At 48.0% G+C, this 16,326-nt stretch overlaps 1 protein-coding gene across 9 annotated transcripts in view; it reads right to left on the bottom strand.

Moving 5' to 3' along the window:
* Cyfip2 (cytoplasmic FMR1 interacting protein 2) overlaps positions 1–15,824 on the bottom strand; it is a 117,271-nt gene extending 101,447 nt beyond the window's left edge. The window contains exons 1-2 of one of the 9 annotated variants that reach the window (XM_021646392.2): positions 15,390–15,513; positions 670–800 (exon numbers count right to left, since the gene is read on the bottom strand). The gene's annotated coding sequence lies outside the window, so the exon portion shown is untranslated. Of the gene's footprint in view, positions 1–669; positions 801–14,649; positions 14,674–14,924; positions 14,950–14,998; positions 15,024–15,111; positions 15,358–15,389; positions 15,544–15,680 lie in introns of those variants that run through there. The other 8 variants (XM_021646393.2, XM_021646391.2, XM_021646396.2 and 5 more) reach the window with 8 other exon arrangements.
* Between the last annotated feature and the right edge of the window lie 502 nt (positions 15,825–16,326).

Here is a 16,326-nt window from a genome sequence, read left to right as displayed (position 1 = left end):
TCTCTCTCTCTCTTGGCACACGACCACTTGACAAACTGTAACCAACAGCACCCATCCACCAACCAGCCAACAGCAACCCTGCCTCTGGGGGCCCTAGCATTTATATAGCCTCCGAAAAGTACCCAGAATTCCAAACGTCACACACTAGAAGAAACAATCTGCCGCTGGCAAAACCACACCCCTGCTAGAGCATGAGGCAAATTATAGTCACCTGCTATGAATCAGCCTTAGATCCGCACACCTGGTATATTCCCATAATATTTTTTTTAAAGAAACCAAAATTACAAAATTTCTCACTACAACAGTGGACCAGAGCAAGAGCAAATGCCTTTATATCACTGAGATCATAAATTTACCAAATAAAAACCTGGTTCTTATTACTTGGACTGTGCCTGTGATCCAACTTTTATGTTGAAAATGGAAAAACACAGAGAGGTCACTTGCCTTTCCTAAATAAAATAGACCGCTGGCTAGGATAATCAATTCAAAAGAAAAGAGACATAATAATTTGTTTTCCTTTCTTAGAAACAAAGCCCACTGCAACACCTTTGCCTTCCAACCCCTAATGAGTAAGTGGATCTATGCCCCGGATGGCAAAAGGACCAGCAACACTTAAATGAAAACAGCCAAGTAGACTATGCGCTGCCTGACGGATGGCTACACCATCACCTGGGAAGGATGCTGGACTCGAGAGGAATGAATGCTAGAATCTCTTCAAGCTTCTGATTTCAGTTCACATGATAACACGTCACAGGTACATAATCATTACGGAGGATGTCGCAACGTCTTCAACAAACAAGCTGGAAGAGGAGAACAAAAGGAGTGCAGCAGGGGTCAGGGGGAGCTATGAGATCTTGTACCCTAACACAGTGTTGTTTGAATTCTGGTGGGACTATTTTGAACACATCACCCTGAGAACAAAACTCTAACACTTAGGAAAAACAAACTGGAAACCAGATTCCAAGTGCACACTTCACACTAGCGAGAAACGGCTTTTTTTTTAGTTGTCATGCAGTGTCAAAATTATGTTTTCCAAAGTGTTTTCTAGAAATACCTACTGAAATAGGAACAAAGTGATATAGAGGTTTTACTTCCCAGTAACACAAGATGGCAGAGAAAAAAACAAAATCAGGGGTAACAGGGCTGGACGGGTAGAGGGGCTTGAAGCCAAACCCGAGGATCTGAGTTCGATCCTTGATTCATGTAGTTTGTCTTTTAACACTAAAGATAATTTTGGAATTCCCTCTCTCTTCCTCCCTGACTCCCCCCCACCCCCATTGTCATCTACCATCATCCCCCTGTCACCTTTCCCCTAAAACCTAGGGTTTTCAGGACTGCATAAGCTTCAAAAATTGTTCTTTTGCTAGAGTAACCCTTAAGGTTTTCCCTTTCAAAATAGTAGCACCACACAGTTTCCTTGAAGAAAACTAGCAAGTGGACTGCCTCATAAAGCCAACAAATTAAGAGTCTCTGTTTACATAACACAGCTTTCCTTTTCTCCTCGGAAATCCTGCTTCTGCCACCAGCTTGACTCTGTGGCTCATCCGCTGCCCAAGGGAGGCGGAAATCAGACATCTTTTAATTCAAGTGCTGGAAGTCAGTGCCAAACCCACATAAATCAGAAAAGAGGGAAACCTGAAAAGAGGTATACGCGAAACCCAGCATGTATGCCTTTTCTGGCCCCGGGAGGCCAGCCTGTTACGCAACCTTCTACGTGAGACTAATCCCATGCGGTCAGTCCATGCTCCGTGCCGCTGCTTTGTCATTTCGGAAAAGAGTGTAATAAATTATCTTCGCATTCACTCTAGGCCCGATTTACCTCCTGCAGTTGCGGTCTCTCGGCATGAGGATTCAGGACAGTTAGTTTAATTCAGTTATCTCCATAACCAACCCAAAGCCTGTGGCCTGACTGCTCTGAGTTCACGAGAAATTTGCTTCTAAGAGTGGAGGCAGGGCCTGCGAGGCTGAGATGGCTGATAGACCGCAACAGGACGGGGTGAGTCTTGGCACCAGTGCATGATGGGAGCTAGGAGAACCTGGCTTTGGAAATGCAGGTTTTGCCATCACAGCTAAAGCAGGGTCTCACCACTATGATCCTTTCTAGAAGAAAGTAAGGCAGTTTTACCAAGGTGGAATAGCAGCCGGTGGGTCTGAGCCCTGGGTCTGAACCTGCTGCTCAACCCTGAACAGCCCTTGGTCCATAATCATGTTATTTAACCCCTTGGAACCCCAGTCTCCTTATTTGTGAAAGAATCACAATTTATAATAGCACACATTTATAATACTTATAACGGGTTAAGTATATACCCCTTTGTTCTGATGAGCATTTTATAACTTTACAGCATGTAGAACACTTAACAAGGCAGCCTGCACCAGATTAAGCATTCAGGAAATAGTGTCAGGAGATAAAAGTACGAATGATCAGCTTCCTGGGCTCTTCGTCATAATTCACCAGTCGCGGCAGCCTCCATTCTCTAAACCAGACTGAGAGCGCGCTACACAGGTGCAGCACAGCCGGTAAGGTGGGAGCAGATAAACAAAAAAACAAAAACAAAAACAACAAGAAGCTGCTGTGGTAAGCCTGGCTCAGCCCAAAGGATTTGCTGTGCAAACCTGTGAGAGCGGGGTTCAATTCCTAGAACACACATACAGGCAAAAAGAGAGAACCAACTCCAAAGTTGTTCTCCCTTGTACACATGGCTCTCCTTGCATGCACAACTCAGATACAGAAGCATAGACACATCCACTCTCCTAGTTTGCTTTCTGTTGCTATGAAAACACTCTGACCAAAAGCAACATGGGGAGGAATGAGTTCATTTAACCTTACAGGTTGCAGATCATCACGGAGAGAAGCCAAGGCAGGCACCCAAGCAGGAACGTGAAAGCAGGGACCACAAGGAATGCTGCTTTTTGGCTTGCTCAGGAACTTTTCTCATAATGTCCAGGCCTACCTGCCTAGGGATGGTACTACCCACAGTGGGCTGGGCCTTCTTACATCATTCCCAATTAATAAAATACCTCACAGACATGCTCACAGGCCTATCTGATGGAAACAATTCTTCAACTGAGGTTCCTTCTTCCTAAGTAACTCTAGTTTGTGTCAAACTAACAAAAACTAATAATGCCCATACTAACACACCCATGCCACTGAAGTTTTTACAAGGCTAGTTCACCCAGAGACTGCTTTTTTGTAAAGGTTAGAGGGGAAGGGCCTCCTGATTGTGCTAACTCAGCTACATTAGTATCTCCTGTTTTCAGAAAAACGCAACAATAACAAACTGGCTTGTTTCCGAATACAGCCTTCCTGCTCAGACTAAAGCAATGGCTTCTCAGTGCCCCAGCACTGAAGTTCATGTTGGGTAATCCATCAAGTAGATAAACACTGCCACTATTTCCCTACTCCCTCTACCAAGGCCAGCATTGTCACTAGGATGTCAGTTCTGTACGGCTCTTTCATCTTTACTTCCCATCACCACTGCCCCACAAATCCAGGAGGGCAGCTACTATCTGATGTTTCTCCCAGGTCGCCTTTACTAAGAAATAAATGCTTTCATTCATGCCGGTGATTGGCAGAGGCCTGGTACTGACCGGCAGAGGCCCGGTGCACAGGATATCTTTCTTTCTAGTTCCGTGTTCTTTTAGGTCATGCCTACTTTTGTACCTTTTTGGAAAATGCTAAGTGTATCACCAATCCTCCCAGGTTGGTTGTTTTTCCCTTCCGCAGGACCGAAACTCTCCCAAGTTGAAAAGATTAGGAAAAGTCATTTGGGAGATCCACAAGCATCTAGAGGCTAGGATATACTTTTCCCATCTGTCCAGGTATCTAACTAGAGGACACACACACACACAGAGATAGAGACAGACAGAAAGAGAGGCCACAGACATACATATATATACAGAGAAAGTATTATGCAAATACATGTTAAAATACAAAACAATTAAAAGGGAGATAGTCCCATTGAGATAAAATAAAATGGCATTTGAGTGAGCAAGCAAAATCCCAAGGGCACAGCCTGCTTTCCCATCCATCCTGGGTGTAGCACAGCGTGGCAGGAAGCCATGCAGGCATGGAAGGTCGCCATGGCAGGGTACAGCTCCAGGATGTCGGAGACCAATGCCCTGTGGAGCAGAGCCCCTTCAGGCTTCAGAAGCAGCTGAGCAGGAAAGCAATCATGCATGTTCATCTTACAGGAATCCAGAGTGTACCACGGCGGGCCGTGCCACCTCCGCTCAGTGGGCTGGGCATGAACAGTTGTACAGAGACAGTCTGCGTAGACCAATGTCAGGCTTGCCAACGCTATGGGAACCACTTGGAGCTGCGTTTAGGGGATAAGCTACATTGAGGCTTCTTAAGCCTTTTCTCCCATGATCTCTTTCAACCCGGGAAATGCAGACATGACTCTGGGAGTGTACGGCCGGGTAAAACAGGCGTGCAAATCAAACGTTTACTGCTAACAACCCATAAGGGCATTGATTTCCAAACAATTTCTTGGCATACAGACGATGCTACCATTTGTCAAACATGAAAGCAATTTGCGTCTTGATGAATGTGTGTGGTGTGCGTACACAGGTATATGCATGTTTCTATGTATGTTAGCGTGTGTTAACATATATGTGGAGGCCCAAAGTTGACCTTGCATGTATTCCACATCCACTTTCCACTATACATACAGAGGCACCGTCCCTCAAATACAGAACTTGCAGACTTGGCTAGTCTTGCCAGCGCACTTCCTTGAAGAAGCCCCTGTCTCCAGGCTTCCATGCCCACCTGGTGTTTTTCATGGTTTCTGGGGATCTAAAATCTGGTTCTGCCTCCCTGCAAGCCCCTTACCCACTGAGCCATCTCCCTGAACCCTGGACTTCTTTATTTTTACAAAAAGAGAGTTAAATTCTAGTCAAATTTTTCAGACTGCAGGATGCAGGATATCTTCAATGTTTTTCAGTTTATCCATGGTTTGACTTTCTGATCATCGATGCTGAGAACACCACTTTACAAGTAGACACTACAAAATAACAAAAGCAAAAACAAAACAAAACAAAAACAAGCAACAACAACAACAACCAAAAACATGTTTAGAGCCATTTTAGATATTGTTGAAAATTCTGTCGTAATCCCAAATCAAAATCCATCTAACAATTTTTTTCCCAAACACATTTACTCAGCAATCTTAACAATCCAGCATTCTAGTACAATGATATCCGATAGTGTATTAATTTGTTATACGCTGAGGAATGACAGAAGGAAAATGTTGAGTTTTTGTTTTCTGTAATTAAGCCAAACTGCTTTTATAAAAGCAGCAAACTTTGCAAAATAAACTCACTGCAATTGGAGCTGGAGAGATGGTTTGGTGGTTGAGAGCATTGGCTGCTCTTCCAGAGGACCCAGGTTTGATTCCCAGCACCCACCCAGAAGCTCACAACTGTCAATAACTCCAGTTCTAGGAGAACTGACCCTCCTCTTCTCTTCTGGCTTCTGTGAGCACTGTATGCATACAGTCCACAGACATACATGTAAGCAAAACACCGTATACATAAAATTTTGTGTGTGTATGTATGTATGTATGTATGGATGGATGGATGGGTGGGTGGATGGATAGATAGATGGATGGATAGATGGATGGATAGACAGATAGATGGATAGACAGACAGATAGATGGGTAGATGGATGGATGGATGGATGGATGGATGGACAGATGGATGGGCAGACAGATAGATGCCAGATAGATAGATAGATAGATAGATAGGACAAAGTTTCTCTATATGTAGCCCTGGCTCTCCTGGAATTCACTGTGTAGACCAGTCTGGTCTTGAACTCACAAATGTCCACCTGCCTCCATCTCCGTAGTACTAGGATAAAAAGGTGTGTGCTACTACTGCCCAGCAATAAACAGATATTTTTTTAATGACTGCAATGGTATGTAATATACAGAGTACATGTGTGTCCCTAACCAAGGCTGTAGTGAAGTTGGGCAACTGAGTGCAGGATCAAGAGCTCCACATAGCACCACATCAGGTAGAGGCATCACTAATATTGTGGTACCCAGGACAGAAACCCTTACACTGTCAGCATGAGTCTGGAACTGGGAGAGATGTAAGGGAATGACATCCTTGTCTGTGAGTGGGACTCACCCCACCTTAGTCTCATTACTTTTGGGCCACACTGAACCTGCACACTGACTAAGCACTTGCTGTGTTGTCTCCCCTGCTCTAAACCAGGCTCCCTGAGATGAGGCATGTGCCTAATTTACACCCAGCATCTATGCTAACAGCACAGCTACAGCGGCTGGAGAGATGGTTCAGTGGTTAAGAGCACTGGCTCCTCATCTAGAGGTCCTGAGTTCAATTCCCAGCAACCACTTGGTGGCTCACAGCCATCCACAGTGGGATCTGATGTCCTCTTTTGGCATGCAGGTGTACATGCAGCTAGAGCATTCTACATTAAATAATTATAAATCTTTAACAAATAAAATAAAAGCTACAACTGAGTTAGAATTTGTTCACTGGGTGGAGAAAAATCACACCTTCTTCTGATAAAAGAAGGAGAGAGGGAAGGAGGGAGAGAGGGAGGGAAGGAGGGAGGGGAGGAGGAAGGAAGAAAGGAAGGAAGGAAGGAGCCAGTGAAATGGCTGAGCAGGTAAAGGTGTTTACTGGATGACCTGAGTTTAATCTCTGAGACCCACATGGTAAAAGGAGAGTAATGACTTCTGTAACTTGTCCTCTGATGGCCACAAACTTGCTATATATTGCATGGGTGCATGCTTGTGTGTGTGCGCACCTAATCCATAAATAGATAATAAATGTACAAACTATAATGTACCTAAAACTTTGCAAACATACATCCATAGCAACATTATACATAGCTTTCCAGAGGTATGAGCACTCTAAATGTCCATTGACTGACTAAGAGATAAAACTGGTACCCCTGCATAACATATTCAGTAATAGAAAGGATGTTAGTCCAGACACATGCTGTATCCTAGATATACACATGAGCCTTGAAAACATCATGCTAAGAACAAAGAGCTCCACACTGTATGATTCCATGTATACAGTATGTCTAGAAGATCTATGGAGATACTAAATGGACGTGTGGTTGCCTAGGGCTGGATGTGGGTTTGGAGGAAATGAGCTCTCTTTCTGGGATGCCAAACATGTCCTAAAATTATCAGTGATTGTGGATGCACATGTTTGTTAGTTGCTACAAATTATGGAACTGTTTGGCTTAAATGAAGAGTCTTCAAATACTCCAACTATGTCTTAACAAGGTTGCTGCTACCCCTAAATTAGTATTTTTATGAACCTATGGGTACAACATAAACAAGTGGGGTACGGAGTGAGTGACAGATGGAGCAGGAGACAGTGGGAGGGATAAAGAGAGTAGCAGACACCCCTCACCTGTCCCATGGAACAGTCCCTAAACTGGCTGTTCGGCCTTTCCACTGCCTGTCTGTTTGAGACACAGTCTCACTTTGTAGCCCAAGCTGGCCCAGAGCTCACAGCAAGTCTCCAGCCTGGAGTTAGAATGACAGGTGAGCACCGCCACACCCGTTGCCCGCGGTTCTCGTCCTACTCCTTCTGCAGCAGCTTAACTGGAGAAAAGACTTCTCAGCCGACAGGAAAGCGCAGGGGAAGGGGTGTGTGGGATTGATTTTGAAGTTCAGAATAAACAACAAAAAGAGAGAGTAGTTAGCCTGCCTCTGTAGGATAACCTCTTGTCCTACTCCTTCCTAGGGATTCAGAAACTGCGGCCCAGACATGGCTTTTTGCATGAGGTGACTTGGCTAGTTAGGGACTAACACAGCAATCTGGGAAGACAGTGTCTGATGAAGCAACTGACATTTAACTTGACATTAAGGGAAAAAAAAATATCTACTTTTCCAATGAAACAAAACGCCAGATGAGAAAATAAACATACCATCCCTTAGCCTTCCTGCCCTCAGCAATGAGACACCTTAATAATATAGATGCTTTATGTGTGATCTAGGTTAAAACATTAATCTCAGTAGATTGGGGGATGGGGGGTTGGAGGACACGGCATGATAGAAAGAAGGCCAATCTGCATTTATGGCAGCGGGGAGACAGTCGATGAGGAAAGAGAGAGAAGCCCAGAGCACTCATGTGAACGTCTCAGAGACCAGAGGGAGCTGCTTGAAGAACCAGCCCCTTGGGGGAAGCCCCGCTCTGCAGGGCTTTCAGTGTTTTATTTTGCATGAGCATGTGCATGTCCTGCTTTGAGGGGAATTTTTAATTCTCCCCTGGAGGACAACCCACAGAGCAGTTGAGACACCTGGCCAGCACACAGCACCACTGGTTCAGTGGTGTTTCACTGCCTGTCCCCTGGGAGCAGTGGCCTTGTCACCTGTCTCTGTTCTCAGGGGACCCGAGGGTGGAGCAAAGAAGCCTATTTCAACCTCCACCTGAGCACCTGCAGACAGGCTGGTCTACCCTGCTTGTTTTTCTACGAGGAAGTGGGGGGGGGGGGAAAGGACCTTGGTGGGGCGGAGGGGCTTGCCATTTCATTGGCCGCTTTTTCTCGGTTGCTTCCTGTGTCAGTGGGGGTGAGGAAGGCTTTTGGTGACAACCAAAAGTAAGCAGATACCACAAGCTCAGGGCCACAGTCCCTAGTCCTTTATAGAGGGGAGGTCATCCATTCATGGTGCTCCGCTGATTTTGACCTCCCCACCCCCACCCCCAGGGATTACAGCATACCGCCACATGAGGAACCCCAATGAGACTTGTCTGTGGAGAGGGGAACAAGCCTTCAGAATCTCTGGCTCAAGGAACCATCTGCTGAGGAAACAAAGAGGGGACTTTCAGGGTTGGTCTCTAGGTTAGAGGATACAGATCTTTCCTACCTCATTGTGGACCTGTGACCTGAACATGGCTCCATCTGAGACTGACTTAGGCTCCTAAGCCACTTTCACTTACTCTACAAGTGCAAGATTCTCCATGAAGCATGGAGACTGGGACTTGGAGCGGGGAGGACAGCTCAGTAGGAAAAGAACTTACTGTGCAAGCTTTCAGAACTGAGTTTGAACTCCAGGAGGATCTCTGTGAGTTTGAGGCCAGCCTGGTTTAGAAAGCAAGTCCAGGACAGCCAAGACTACACAAGAAACCCTATCTTGAAAAAAATAAAATAAAATAAAGTAAAAGCTGGGCCTGGGGGTGCTTGCTTGTTAAACTGGTGCTGGGGAGATGAGGACAGGTGGATCTTGGGAGCTCACTGGTTAGCCTGCTGAGCCTAATTGGCGAGCTCCAGGCTGACAAGAAACCATTTTCAAAAGAATTAATAATAATAATAATAATAATAATAATAGCAATAATAATAACAATAATAACAACAAAAACAATAAATCAAAGTAGAAAACATCCAGAGGATGGTTACATGGCTAACCCATGACCTTCATTTGCACACACACATGCTTATATGCCTATGCACACACATACACACACACACACAAATATATATATATATATATATATATATATATAAGCTGGCCTGCTAGCAGCCTCAACCATGATGTCAGGGTCTGTGTTGTAGAAGTTGCTGCAACTCACAGCTTAAGCACTGAGGTCTGCCAACAAGCTATATTTTAGAAAGCCTGAGGAGAGGTTTCAATGTGTCCCCATCATAGCACTGCTGACATGTTTGTCCTTTCTGCACAGCACAGTCCTGACGCGATGTGACATATCAATCATGTGACTGCCGTGCACCACATGGACTTTCAAGAGGAAAGAAAGAAAGTGGCAAACCCCAAGCAACCAGTTAAGAATCATTGTATGTGATCTTCTCTCCCTGGGCCTTTCCAACCCGTAGGCAAATGTTTCCGGTTCTAACTGGGACATTTACCTCCATATAAGGAGCATTCTTAAAGCCACACTTCCGCAGCTTGGACCATCTGCCCACGGTGGCCAGAGTGTACAGGGTCATCTGTCTGTTCAAGGACATCCTGGCTGTGCGCCTCTGCTCCAACTACTGCCACAGCTCCGTGGCTTGCTCCCTCCTCTTCTCAAATCCTACCCTGTGTCAAGGCTCACGTCTAGAACAACCTATTCTGAATGCAGAAGGAAAACATTGCTTTTGTATGCAACAGAATAGTGTTGGGCCACACACATAAAATGATGTCGTGTGCAGAAGAGTGGATGCAACTGGAGCTTCTTATTTCAAGAGAATTAAGTCAGTCTCGGAAAAGACAAATATCACACATCTTCTCTCGTCGACGGGTCCTAGAGTTTATATAGATGCATAAACTCTCAGATGGACAGGTATGAAAGTAGAAGCAAAACCTTCTAGAGGAACACAGGGGACTAACATGGAAAAGGGGAGGAGGAAGGTGATGGGGACTAGGGAGGGAACATGCTAGAAGTATGTTGCATACTTTCAGGAGAATGGCCTTACATAAGCCAGTTTACCAAACTAGCAAGTATAAACAGGGCATTTCCTTTCGCAGCAGCCACACTCTTCCATAGTCCCCCAGAATATGGAATAGAACTCACCGTCTCCCATCCCACCACAAACTGCTTCACATTTATACAAATTCTTTGGGCCACCACCGACGCTGGGAATAGGCTTCTTTTCTGGATTTGACTCCTCAGACTAGCAAAGAGGGAGGGGCACCTGGGCACTGCATATTTCATCGATGTTTAATGATTTGTTGCCTGCTTGAGCCAAAGACCCAAATCCATATCTTCCAGTTTAAACACAAAGAAACAACAACAAAAGGAATGTGAAATTATATCACGGTCCCTCAAGGCACCCTATCTACAGAAGCCTGACTTGTTTACTTGTCTAAGAATCTAGGAAAACTTCTGCAGATAAAATTCTCCCGTCCTCCAGTCCGCTTTGCCCTTTACAAGAAGTGTCATCGTGTCTCTTTCTTACATGGAACTGTAACAGAATCGGAGGGTGAGGGGGGACATTCAGATTTTAATTCCTACCTCACTATTCACACTTTGCTCAACCCTAAGCACTGAGATAACGGGTCTCTGTGATGAAGGTTTACCCTGCATGTTCCTTAATCTTATGGGCCTTCAGGGAAGGCTGGGGGGGGGGGTACTGGTTCAAACTTAGGGAGTCTCTGGAAGTTTCCTAATTGGCCCACCAGCTTTATTTTCTGTGGAAAGCCTCACATCCTGTCAAGGTTGATCATCACTGTCAACCTGACAGGATTTAAACTCTGAAAGTGATTCCAGAGAAGTTTACCAAAGAAGGGAAAGTCTACCTCAGTATTGAGTGAGTCCACCACTCCATGGGCTGTGATCACAGACTAAATAAAAAGGAATAACAACAACAACAACAACAATAAGCAAACAAACAAACAGCACCGGCATTCATCTTTTTCTACTTCCTGACTCAGAATACAATGGGACCAGCTGCTTCATGCTCCTGCTGTCAGGATGGAGTGGCCCTCTTTAAACTGCAAGCCAAAAGAAATCCTTTCTTCCTTAAGTTGCTTTTGTGGGGTACTTTCGTGACAGCAACAAGAAAAGCAACTCACTTGAAATCAATTATAGAGACAATCCCTCCATTCCACCTTAGGATTGAAGTCCAAGAAATTCTACACTGAGAAGACTGGCCACTGGGGCCAGCACCCAATCTAACGGCCCCACTAATGAGGTCATCTCTGGGTCTCTTCCTCTGGAAGGTTCTCTTTGCTTTCCCCTGTCATCACACGGCTACTGACCTGACAGGAGGCTTTCAAAATGCCACCCAGGCAGAAGGAGCCCTTCAAGAAAGTCTGCTTCACTCAACTCTGTCCTCTCAAACCATTTCTCTCAAGAATTTGCACTCAATTCATTTCTCCTCTGCTGCCAGGACCTAAGACGCGTGGTTTATGTGGATGTCTTTTGAGGCCCCTCTCTCACACACACGGTCCTTAGTACAACAGCCACAGCCACTAAGCCACTGTCCAAACCTTTGCATCCTGGGAGATATCCCCCCCCCCCCGAGTGAATCCTGAAGTGTCTTTCTCGGGGTAAGGACATTATGAACCTGTGAACTACGAAGTGTCTTTCAGTTTCCTTTTGGTACAGAGAAGCCACAGATTCAGCTCTTAAAACTGACACTCAAAACACACTTAATAAATAGTTCCTTTAGGAATGGAGGCACCCATCCAAAATAGCCAAGCGCAGGAGCCTCTTTCTCTTCCTCTTTCCATGACTTCTTCTCCAAATGGGGGTTCACAGACATTATCTCATCGCAGGCCTTTGGTGGTGACAGACAGGTAACAGGCTGGGCAGAACGCTTTCCATTGCTCAATTGTTAAAGTCAGGAAGGCAGCAGCCATGTTAAAGCGAGTCAAGGAGAAATCCCACTTCCCAAGTTCACTGTGCTGCTCTGTCTGTCCCAGAAGTAAAGCCAAGCTTGCCCTTGACATTTTGAATTAGTTGCAAAATGCTCGATACACACAGAGGAAGAAGTTCTTCCCGGACTCTGTGTGCCTGTAACGTGAGACTTACCTGTGCTCACTCATTCCCACCCCCTTCCTCCTGCCTACTCCACTTTCAGCAGTTGCCAGGTGAATGAAGCCCTGGCCAACACTTTGTCTGATCACATGCCTCTCCAATGTCTTTGGCATATGTGCTGCAATGGATTGGACAGACCAAATCCCCTTGAAAAAGGTTCAGGCAAGATTCAGGTAAGCCCCGGAAGTCCAGAGGTCAGAGAGGACTGTGAGTGGAATGTGCCCGTGAACCAGATTCTCAGTGATCTTGTAAATGGTGCATCGCAACAATAAAGATATAAATAGAGGAGCAACTGTGCGCCACAGACCCTATTCAGCACTTTCATGCATCCTTCATTTAATAAGAGCATCCAAAGATGTACCAGCCCCTCCCCCACCACAGCTGGCCTCCCTTTCACAGCCTGCAAGGCACATACTGCCTCCATTCCTTTCCAGCCACCACCTCCAGCTACAAATGCAAGGCCGTTCGCTGGACCCTAGATATGGCTTTGCTTCTCAACTTGACAAGACCAAAGGCCTCTCACAAAGGCTCCAATGAGGTGACTGACGTCTGGTTTCGTCAACTGTAAGTGAATAATTAATACTTGCCAGTAAAGAAATAGACTCATTGTTATGGTAGCCACATGGAGGCCATAAAAAGGCCATTTTGTGAAGCTCTTGGTGGAACCCTGGGGCTAACAGCGGCCCAAAGAAGCCTCTTTGAGCATGGAGGCTGAGGCTGAAATGTGAGGACAGGAGCCCTATACTGTTTCCCCCGCAACTCTGTTCCCAATGCTAATTAGCTTGTTGCCTATTCATCACCTAATTTAGCTTTCAGGTCAATGACAGCCTCAGAGGCCCACTGAACAGAGAGGGGGCACAATAATCAGAGGGTAGATGTCGTGTGATCGGGGCCCTTCACTAGTTGTTAAATTACTTCTCCTTGTGATCTGATCTGAGCAAAAGTCCCCGAACCTACACACACAGCTGTATAACCCCACTGTTGGCCCAGCGCCTAAATCACGCTTTCCTTTCCATTTTCCACCACAGAGGGAACAAGGCAGTCTCAGGTTCCTACACAACCAGTCAGAACTGGCCAGGAAATATAATAAAGAAGCTTAGTGAGCTAATGCGGCTGGCCTGGGGCTCAGCAAGCAGAAGTACCCAGAGGCACCGGCTTTGTAAGCAGCAGCGTGCTGTGTGTGGCTTCATAACTGTCAGGGCAGACGGCGGCTAGCCCCAGTGAGGAACTCTCTATGGGAAAACTTCACACCCCACAAGTGGAGACCGGTGCTCAACAAAGGCCTCTGGTGACAGTAACCCCTGACTTATCAAGCACGCGCCTGTTCGTGCGCACGAGTGTGTACACACACACAAAACACACACACACACACACACACACACACGCACACACACACACACACCGACAGTATTCCTGTCCACCAGGCCAAAGCAGCCCTGACTGAAAATGAATCTGACAGCTGCTGGACATGTCGTTTTGAAGGCAGTATCTCTCCCACATCTAGCTTACATCTGAAAGCCAACCATCAGAGGCACCAAATATTTTGACTTCAGCTCTGTTTCCTATTAAAATGTCTCCTCTCCTCAGCTTCCTTTCTAGATCCCATGACTTCTGAAGCACCTGCTCCACATCCAATGGGAAAACCTTTTGTATTTAACCCTTCAAGATAAACACCGCTCACTGGTTCCTTTCTCAAGCAAGTTTGACAGAAGAGAAGCGACACACAAGGCATTACACGGAGGGTCGTCAGGCCACAGACGGTTTCAGGGAAGGGACAACTACCTTCATGGACTTAACAATCCTGACCATACACATGAATCTATATTTCTGTCCTCCAACAAGGGGGGGGGGGGTGCACTGAGTGCTAGCCATGGGATCTAGCAGGGCCTGTGCCCAAGAGAATGCTGGTCACTTCCTGCCCTAAGGGGAGGGGCAAGAGGTAGAAGTAGAAATGATAGGTTAGGAGCCAATAGCCTGCAGTCTGTCCCCCAAATCTTTCTGCCCAGCTGTGGGGCTGTGGGCACTAAGGAATAGGGCAAGCCAAATTCAAAGTCAGGTTCCCTGGGCTGGAAAGCACCCGGACAGTCACGGTAGAAAACCATCCTTCGGTTGGCCCATTCTCCCTACCCCCACCCTTTAGGCACAGGCTACTCTTTCCCTTCCTGTACACACAGGAGGGCTTACCTTCCTGGAGGCGATGTGGCCATCTCCCACAACAGACAGGTGGGCAGCTAGCTACATAGGAAGGAAACCTTGTCCGCTAGGATTTCGTCACCCCACCTTCCCCCCCATCCCCCGAGCCAACCAGGGGAGAGGCGTTAGCAAAGGCCAGAACGCTTCGAAGCAGGTCAGCCATGCCTCCCGGCTCATCACAGCCCTCCTCTCCCAAACCGCGCCACTGCGGCCCCGGCCCCACCCGGCTTCGGTTCACCGCGGGCGCCCAGTAGCCCATTGCCTACCAGGCGGGCCCAGGCGGCTCTCGCTGGCCTTGGCGGAATGACGGTGGCTGCAAACGGCCGGCGATCTTAAGTACCTGGGCGCAGGGATGTGGCCCCCGCCGGGCTCGTGTCCCCTGCAGGTGTCCCTGGTCCGCTAGACTATCCCTGTCTCCCTTTCCGGCAGGGGGCTCCGGCCCAGGCCACGCACCTGCTGCTGCTGCGGTCGCCGCGCAGGGCTCCGCGCTGTACCCACGACTCCTGGGAGACGCTCCCTGCTCAGGGCGCCCGGTGCGGCGGAGAAGAGAAGGGGCAGCGCGGGGCCTGCAGCTGGGCCTCTGGGGACCCGGGGCCGCGCAGCCTCGGGCGCCGAGCCAAGCGCCCCCAGCGGGCTGCGAGAAGGAGCGCCCGCTCCACGCGCATCCTCAGGAGCGCATCCTCCGCCTAGGCAGCATTTCGGTCCCTGCATCAGCCCCGAGGTCCCCTTACCTGGTTCGATGGCAGGTCCAGGGGAGGGGCCCGAGGCTACCGCAGGCCCCCGCGCCGGGGCGCAGGATGCTCAGCCCCGCTCCGCCGCTGCGCCCGCCGGCCGCCGCGCCGCGCCCCGCCCCGCCCGCGGTTCCGCCCCTCCGCCCGCGGCGGCTCCTCCCCTGGCCACGGTGCCCAGCCCCTTCGCCGCGGCTGCTGTCACACAAAGAGCCGGAAATGGCTGCGGCGAGGGGCTCCCTGCGCACCCCTGACCTGCAACCCACTGCACACAGGGTCGCGCTGGACCCATACCTCCTGGCCTTAGAGGATCCAGCCTCCCGACTCTGGAGGTGGAGAAGGGGGAGGGGGGACGACTGTGGTGCTGCCGCCTCCATCACCAGCAACACCTGCCGCCCCAGCAGGAAGGAAGCTTCGGCTCTGTTCGCATTTCCCTGTAGTCAAATTATTTTCAAGTAGTCATTTATCCATCACGTCTCTATCGACTACCCGTTTTGTTCCAAGCCTCTTGTCCAGAGCCAGGTATGCACGCAGTGGTGTTCAGCGGAGCCCCTGCCCGCTTGGAGCTTATTATCTGCCAGCATTAACTGACCTAACAGAGGTCCGGTGACAGCTGGGAAAGTCAGCCAAAGAAGGGAGCAGGCTGAGCAAGCGCGGAGGGCGTGGGCCCTTCCACTAATTGAGACTGCTCCTTAGTGCTCCACCTGTGGTCAAAGTAACTTCCCACAGGGCCCGGGCTCAGAGGGTGAAAGCGCTGGCGGGCAAGCCTGATGACTTGGGTTCGATCCTCAGGTTCGACAGGATGGAAGGCGTGAGACAGGTCCTGTAAATTGTCCTCTGACCTCCACCCACACGGACTCACACACACACACACACACACACACACACACACACACAAAATGAATGTAATAATTTAAAAACAAAGAGAAACTTCTTTCTT

Source organism: Meriones unguiculatus, chromosome 11 (genome assembly GCF_030254825.1).
Source record: "Meriones unguiculatus strain TT.TT164.6M chromosome 11, Bangor_MerUng_6.1, whole genome shotgun sequence".
Taxonomy (NCBI): domain Eukaryota; kingdom Metazoa; phylum Chordata; class Mammalia; order Rodentia; family Muridae; genus Meriones; species Meriones unguiculatus.
This window is presented reverse-complemented; position numbering and strand designations above follow the sequence as displayed.